We start from the raw sequence: 8,667 nt of genomic DNA on the forward strand, positions 1-8,667 counted from the left end.
CAGCGATGCATGAAATTTTCAGTCAGCTGTACTTAAAATAAAAAGGAACCTTAGCAAGTAAGTATTCACTGAGAGGAGCAGAGAAAAATGACTTAAATTGTCTAATACATACAAATGTAAGCGTTTCTATAGGCAGAGGGGCTAAGAAGGGAAGAGGCAAGAAAATGTTGTCATGCACACCTCACTCTGGAACAAATATTCCTTATCTGTATTCCACAGCTCTCCAATATTCACCAGAATTAGGGGCGATGCCTGGTAATCAGCCACTCTCTGCTGCTTTACATTCAGGGACAGGGACAGGCCAAGTGAGTAACATACATCAGATTAGATCACTAGCTATATTGTTCGGGTTGATTTTAATTGCCTGAAAAGTGTCATTACCATCTTCTGCAATGTGCTAAGTTATTTTAGAGAGTGCCTATTTCCATGTAAGAAATAAAAATGGACTGCAATCCTGTAAGAACATGTAGAGAAATATTCAGTTTGACTTCCAGCTTTGGTGACTTGAAAAATCTACCCAAGTCTGATTGTATAAACAAATGTTTGTTACCTGTAGAACTTCGCAAATGTAGCTTGGGAAATCAACTCAGAGTCACACTCTGATGACCCCAGAGAACCACCCAAATGCCATGTCCTGGTTGATAAAATTCTTGCAATTTTCATTTCCACGGTGACTCTTACATCCAGCAGCTTCAAGGTGAAAGAATTCATGAAATGTAAGAACTAGAATCATTTCCATGGAAAGGATATATGGAAATAGATTATTCCACACCTAGAAGACATTTGCAAGAATATATAACAGCAACTGCTCACATGGAAATGTTATCTCTTGAGAAATTTGTTCTTTAAATCAAAATCTTAGATATAAGAATTTGTACAGGAGTCAGAATGCTGTGCACACACTCAGGAGCCTTAGGCTTTAAAAATGGTGAAAACTGAGTCGTGCCTATAGACTGGTTAACAGCATCCATGTGAGGAAGCCAACTGAAAAATAGACAGAACTCATGTTTTGACATATGCTACTTTTCTCTTGGAATGATATAAAAATTTTAAGTTAAAATACAGATTAAGGAGCCTGGCCCCAGAGATGATTCAGATGGTGTTATAAGAACTGAGGAATCTGTTAGCTCAGCAGAACAGGAATATGCTTCTGGAGGGAGAAAACAAGAGCTGGAGCGACAACTCAGCAGGCAAAGTGCTTGATTCTCAGCAGTCACATAAAAGCCAACCAGAAGGCATGTGTGTCTAAGCCCAGCACTGGGCTAGGCAAACATATGAAGATCCTGAAGCTTGCTGGCCAGCCAGTCTACCTGCATCTGTGAGCTTCAGGCTCAGTGAGACACTGCATGTCAAAAAAAGGTCTTTCATAGCCGGCCGGTGGTGTTGCACACCTTTAATCCCAGCACTCGGGAGGCAGAGACAGGCTGATCTCTGTGAGTTCGAGGCCAGCCTGGGCTACAGAGTGAGTTCCTGGAAAGGCACCAAAACAACACGAAGAAACCCTGTCTCAGAAAAAAAAAAAAAAAAAAAAAAAAAAAAAAGTCTTTCATGTGGGAGCTGCATGCATGGGGAGCAGTTGAGGAAGATATCTGGCACTGACCTTTGGCTTCTACATGCACGTGTATACATGTGTACTTGCACGCACAATCATGTAGGAGGGGGTGAGAAGAGGCATGTAGCTTTTCTGCAGGATGCAGAGCTACCCTTGAATGGGTGACTGATGAAGCAACTGATATCCAGGAAGCCTCCACTCATTCCTAAATAATTGTTTACAGTTTAGCAAGACATGCTTTTGATTTGTTATGATGTAGTCATTTACTTGCTTATTGCAGATGTTCATGTTTTACTAAAATAAAATGATGAATTTGGGGACTCTTGAATTACTTCAATCCACTAAAATCAGATTATTATATTAATACCAACACCCAGGACTTAGAACCTATAGCTTATTCTTCCTTTAAAGAAAGTTCTATTTGCCATAGAATTTTCTAAAATCTAATCATATCATTTACTGTCAATACATGATCTATCACTAAAAAACTGCATAAATAAAAATCTGACAAATACATAAGTAAGTGACTTCAAGCAGCTCCCAGATAACTACAACAGAACTTCATGTCAATGAAAGAGATTGGACTTAGATTATATGGATATTTAACCAATTCCTATTATGGTTATATTGCTCCATAGTATTAGAAAAGGCAGATATCAATCTATCTTTCTTAAAACTAAATCCTTAAAAAAAAAATGCCTGAAAGCAGAAGTCTCAGTAGTTTTACACAGGAGCAGATTAACTAGGGGACTGGGTGGTTCAGCATCATCTGGCAAATCGCAGGACTGGAGGCAAAGGCTTTCCTGCAGAAGGTACACTTACCTAAGTTGAGATGGGAGATAAGTGCAGCGGGCTGGAAGTCATACATGGTCTAGACACACAAAAGGAACAAGAAGCAAAAAACCTTTTAAGTTCTGAGGAAAGTTTAAGAAGCCCCTTGCAGCCAGAAGGCTAAGTAGAGGGTGGAATTAGCACAATGAAGTTATAAGTCAGGAGGCTACATCAACAGCACTTTCCTTTTTCACCTCAGCTGTATTCAGTGACTCAAGTGCTTGCATTCATGGCTTAACACAGCTCCATGGATCAGAAAGACCACGAGCAGTACACAGTGTGGAGGAAGTTTATAGAATATTATTTTAAGATGTGTTATATTTGTTTATGCTGTGGAAAATTTGTTCAATGATGCATTCTTTTATGTTGCATTTGTTTAACTTTGTGAAGCTATGTTACTTGGCCTGTCTAAAACACCTGATGGTCTAATAAAGAATTGAAAGGCCAATTAGCAAGTCAGGAGAAAAGATAGGCAGGGTTGGCAGGCAGAGAGAATAAATAAAAGAAGAAAGCTGTGAGGAAAAGAAGAAAGAGCAAGAGAACAAGGAGCAAGAAAAGAAGGGGCCATCCATCTAGCCACACAGCCAACCACGGAGTAAGAGTGAAATCAAGAAAATACAGAAATAAGAAAAAGGTAAAAAATCCAGAGGCAAAAGGTAGACAAGATAACTTAAGAAAAGCTGGCTAGAAATAAACCAAGCTAATATCAGGCATTTATAATTAGGAATATGCCTCCATGTGTGATCTGTTTGGAAGCTGGGTATGTCAGGCTCCCCAAAAGAGAAAAGAGCAAAAACAACCAATGAAAGTAGTTACTTCTTCATCAAGTTCATTTTGGTGCCAGGTATAAAATAGAACTTGACCTAATACAAAGTAACACAGAAACACAGAGTGCTGTGTTTGCAGTCTATTGATGGTTACAAGAACAAAAAAAAGCAGACAGTTCAGCAGAATACTGAGAACACCTGGGTAGATAACTATGGCAAACAAAGAGAGAAGAGATCACTGAAGCTGAGCTGAAAATAATAAACTGTACTTGATACATAATAATAAACATGGTGAGTTTGAAAATAGCAGATATCCAAGAGACATAAGATATTCTATCAATGAGACAGGAAGAACACTGCAATGATCAACACCAGAATTCGGCTGAATGTAGAATACCCTGTAAAGACCTTTGGCCAGAAGGATGCGTAGGCTGCAAACTCACCATCTCAAAGTGTTAATACTCATGGGTTTGTCAAACACCAATGTGAGTTAGAAGTTAGCTATTGTAAGAAGAAGTATATAGGACAGAAACAATACCTACTTGCAAGATGCTCACTGGGAGTCAAAGAAATGGACAGTCCCATGTGATGAGAAATTCTATGGGAGAAGCAAGCATACAATATCTAGAGAGGATTCCTAACATACATTAGAAGCATAACCAGAGAGCCATCTGTGAGTCCATGGTATCGAAACTGTGACCTAACTGCTGATCAGCAATCAAAACCCCATAGGTCTAAGTGTGTGCATACACAAACGTTTACAAATAAGGACTTACATAAAAAAAAAAAAAGTACACAATTCCAGAGTTGGAAAAGTGGTAAAGAAAAGTGAACAACTAAAAGTGACTCAGGATGTTTTTGCTCCCAAAGCATGATATGTGTTTAAATCTGCACAGAACTGCAGATGATGTTTAGTAGACTTTATTTTATTTTGAGCACAAACATTAATCATTTAAACATTATGTATAGGAGAGTACTAATTTAACATATGTATGTATGTACATGTGTATGTATGTGTGTTCCAGCTGGGTAGAATGATATGGAGAACCAAGTTTGAAAAGAGAAAAGAGAAGCTGATTCAATGGTCCCCGGAGGGGATAAGATGAAGATCTAGAGAAGAATGATACAGGTGGAGATGGGTGAAGGCAAACAGATTTGAAAAATAGTTCAGAGTCCAAATCAAAGGATTTGAAGAAAACTACTGTTCCAGTTTCTCCAGGCAGGAATATCTGAAGTAAAGTAGCAGTCGTATGAATTCTTTACTCTATTAAAATAATACATCACCAGGCTCATTTATCAGTAATGTAATCAAACTGGGTTTATTGCACAGATCTCATGCCTTAACAGATGAAAGGTAATCAAAGTCAAGTGACTTAGAAAATAAACTGGAGAAAATTGTTCTCCTGCTTTAGAACATAGAAAATTTACAGTCTGAGATGTAACGGCACCTAAGAGAATGCAGAGGAATTGCTGTAACTGACATAATCTGTTCTTCCAAATGCCAATATGTCTGCAATGAGGAATATACATACCTTCTGAATTATCTTATCCTACTTAGTAAATCAGTGGAGTTTCTTTCTCATTCTGTGCAAGGCAGCTTCTTGGACAGTAAAGATTCTGCAAACATTTACATTCCAAATAGCAGAGCTGTTTGGAGTGCTGTAAAGTTCTGCCAGCATTTCTATTACCAACCCTTATTTCTTGTTTATAACATGTACATAAAAGAAGGAAAATAAAAATGTACTACAGATTGAAACTTGGCATACTAAGCTTCAGCTGTCGAGTGCATTTCTATGGGAACAAATTTCCCAAGACATGTTCCCACTGAGTATAGAAACAGGGGAGCTGGGGGTAGGGCACATTATTAACCAGAAGCCACTTAGTACCATTGCTCTTTCAAGATCTGAAACTGAGAATCAAAGAAATTCCCAGTTTCAAAGAAATTCTTAAACTACCTGACAGTCCATATTCTTATTACTTTTCAAAATTGATGTTATCCAAGGCATGATTTCCAAGCATAAGAAATCATCCATCAAGGCTAGCAACTGTACTATATAAGCATCTTAAGATCATGTTTATATACACAGCATATATTGAAGTACCTTAGGGTTGTTCATTTTCAATGACAAAAAGAAACGGTGAAGATAAAACCACTTAGGCATAGACTACTGGAGTTGACCAAAACAGAAACCACAAACAAATAAACACAGAAAGTCCCCCTTTCATCTCCCCATCTCCTACAACATACAAGTAACCTTTCACTGCTATGAACACTAAATGGTGACTGGGAAACAAGAAAATGTGGATCCATCAGACTATCACCTTTCTGGGCTTCTGCTATGATACAGTAATATACAGATCTGGCAGTCTGAATGGGCCAATTATATCTATATACTCTTTCAGCACAAAACGTATTAGAAGTTAATGAGAACTTCAAGTTGGACACTTAAATTATGCAGTAAAACAAAACTAGAAGATGTACACTGAATGAATGTGAAGGAGCTAGGCATTTATAAATGGGAAAGGTGCATATTTTGCTAGCAGACTGAAGAGGCTATTAGTTTGTAATAACTAGGCATACATGAAATGTGACAGAGAAAAAATTGAAGATAAATCAGCAGCTGAAAGGCTACAGCTTGTTGTCTGTAGCTAATCTTTGCTCTACTTGAAATTGCTTGGCACTTTGGTCCTATTAAATATTTTGCTGCTATTTTAAGAAACACTTGGGCTGTCCACTTGTGTTGTGGAGGATATTTAAAGTTAGAATTCTTCTGCAGAAATGGACAGAATGCCTTCACATCTTCAGGCAGACAGTTGTGATACCTGGACAGTAGGGAGGACAGGAACTGAGTGCCATTGTCAGAGATGGCCACTGCCTGAATCTATTAGCCTGAAAATCAATTATCTGCTCTATGTCTCCTGCCTGCCACCTTTACACAGGAGGAGCACCGGCTTACATGCAACTTCACCATTTATCTGATAAAAGTGTTTAGCAGTTTGCTAGAAAATAGTGCCCCCCTTTAAACCACATGTTGTTGACTCTCAATTGAGGTCAAGCAGGCATTCAGAGATCCCAACTCTACAGTTTATGTGCATACAAAGATCTTTACATTCCCCCATGGGCTCAATCCCATCAAATATCTTTTTATGAACATTTACAAGAACCTATCCAGTGGTGACATGTAAATATTAGACATTCTACAAATATTACACTAAATCATGTGGATTTTAACCTTAAGACTTCTTCCTTAGTAACAGGAATCAAACACAAAGGGTTAAAACCTCCCACCAGGATGCAAAGTCAGGTTAGTGTGGGTAAACACAGCTAGTGCTGCAAAACCAAGTAACAGGTTTGACTTTTTATTGAAATATAATAGCTCTTTGAAAGGCAATTACTCCCCCTTTCAATTTCTGAAAGGCTCTGACTCAGTGTTCTTTTTAATTCCCGTTTTTAATCTATTTACAGACCAGGATTTTTTTTTTTTTTTCCTCTCAGCGAGTGTGATATTCATCTCTGTGGGGGTAGACAGAAACCATGGCACATATCCTCCGGTATTGTGTGTGTGCATTTAGTTATTCTTGCTTAATCGTTTTTAAATTATTTTGGGGTTGACCTACTCTCCAAATGAGCTGCGGTTTCTGGCCAACTTCCCACACCACACACAGGACAGATTGACTGTTTCTGTGGCACCATTTCTGTACATATCGGGTTGGGGTTAGGAAACTGTCTACCCCTTTGCTTTCTGAGGGCTATCTGCTCCCATCCCTTTCTGAATGCAGGTTTTCTGTCCTCATCAGAGCCGGCACCATTGGTTTTTGAGTCATTCCTCTGCACACCCCTCCTTGTAAATCAATAAGGGAACGCAATCCTGGGAAGGACTTAGGGATTGGTGAGCTCTTGTGGAGAGGAACTCTACACAAGGAAAGCCCATAAGCCTGGTATTTCATGCAATCGGAAGTGGGGAACACTCCTAGAAGGTGCTAAGACTCGGACCTGGGGCGCAGGGCTGGCACTTCCTGGTTTTCTGCTTCTGGTAGTCTGGCGAGAGGTTTTCAGGGCTCCTGAGAACATAAAATCAGCCAGATCTCAGCCAGCTCTTAAGTCAAGGCACCAGAACTACATACAATCCGCCAGAACAAACCTACGAAATAATCGCAACAAGAGATTCCACTCAAGGCTGCTGATTTCTGAGTGGAAAGAAAATGCAGCCCGCAAAACTTGGGGACTAAATCCTCTATCTGGCTTGTTCAGATCTGGGAGTCGGGATCACAGCTTCAGGTAGAAAACGCATTTCGTTCTTAACCCTGTCACCATGCCCTGGAATTCTCCCTCAGCATCCTTAGGGTTCCCAACTTTTTTCTCCCAACTTTCACTGCCTAAACTGTCTGCTCCCAAGACATACCAGAGACATTGGTTGCATTTTTCGAGCGCTTCAGCCAGAGAAGGTGTCCCATCCCCAAATCGATCCTAGACCCAACGTGGGGAAATAATGTCCCCTGGCAAACCAGCCCCTAGAAGCATCGTTTACTCTCCACCCATCAGATGCATCTCCCAGGCTAACAAACTTTCTCCGTCGGTCAAGGACCCCTAAAGCCAGTGGGTAAAGTTTTCAAAGGCAAGAGGTTCATCCCAGCGCCGCTGCTGCAGTAAGCAAGCGGACAACCCCGACACCTACCTAGCTGCACCAGTTTGCAAGGCGCCCGCCCCGCCGGCCCGCCCGTCGGCGCCGCCACCGCCGCTGGCTGGCCCGGGGGGCTGATGTGCGCGCTGGTTCAAGCCGCCGCCTTCGCCGCAGCGCCCCCGTCCGCACTGTTCTGCAAGGTTCCGCGCAGTTCCTCGCCGGACCGCGGCGCCCGCCCGCCCGCCGCCGGCGCCACCGCGCGCCAGGCTGCTGTGGCTGCTGCAGGCGCCGAACGAGCGCTGCCTGCGCCTGTGCCGCTCAAGCTGGGGCTCTTGCTCCCGCGCGAGCCCTGAAGGGAGGGAGGAAGGGAGGGGACACAGGGTGGGAGAAAGGGGCGGGGAGAGCGGCGGCGCAGCCAACAGGGTCCTGCGCCTCACGCTGCTCGCACCACCACCCACCTCCTGAGCCTCCGTGCCCCACCGCCACTGGAGGCTGCCAGAGTCCCAGCTGCCTTCGCCCACGTGTGTCCGGCCTCAGCACGGCCCCAGTGGAGCAGGATGGGCGGCCATCAGCGAGCCACCACTGGGTGGCCTCCTGCTTCGCAGCTGGCGTCTGGGTAGCACCAGTTTAAGAGCAGGGATTGCATTCCTAAGGAATCCTCCTGCAGCTGAGCTCACTCACACGTGCGCAAAATTGCCAGTTTTATCATTAAAACGTAATTATTAAGGGCTCGCTATAGATAGATAATGGATGGGTGAACTGATGGGTGTGAAGGTAGGAATCACGGATAGACAATCCAGGTAGTGGACTGCGGTATTTACAAGACTCCAACACCCAGACTAACCCTAACTTTATTCTTGTTCTGTGACTGTGCTATAAGAACTTACTTTAATTT

At 42.1% G+C, this 8,667-nt stretch overlaps 1 protein-coding gene across 1 annotated transcript in view; it reads right to left on the bottom strand.

Annotated features, from left to right (window-relative positions):
• Window positions 1–8,159, bottom strand: part of Cntn3 (contactin 3) — a 380,871-nt gene extending 372,712 nt beyond the window's left edge. The window contains exon 1 of the mRNA XM_042273722.2: window positions 7,827–8,159. The gene's annotated coding sequence lies outside the window, so the exon portion shown is untranslated. The remainder of the gene's footprint in view (window positions 1–7,826) is intronic.
• Between the last annotated feature and the right edge of the window lie 508 nt (window positions 8,160–8,667).

Source organism: Peromyscus maniculatus, chromosome 3, assembly GCF_049852395.1.
Source record: "Peromyscus maniculatus bairdii isolate BWxNUB_F1_BW_parent chromosome 3, HU_Pman_BW_mat_3.1, whole genome shotgun sequence".
NCBI classification, from domain to species: Eukaryota; Metazoa; Chordata; class Mammalia; order Rodentia; family Cricetidae; genus Peromyscus; species Peromyscus maniculatus.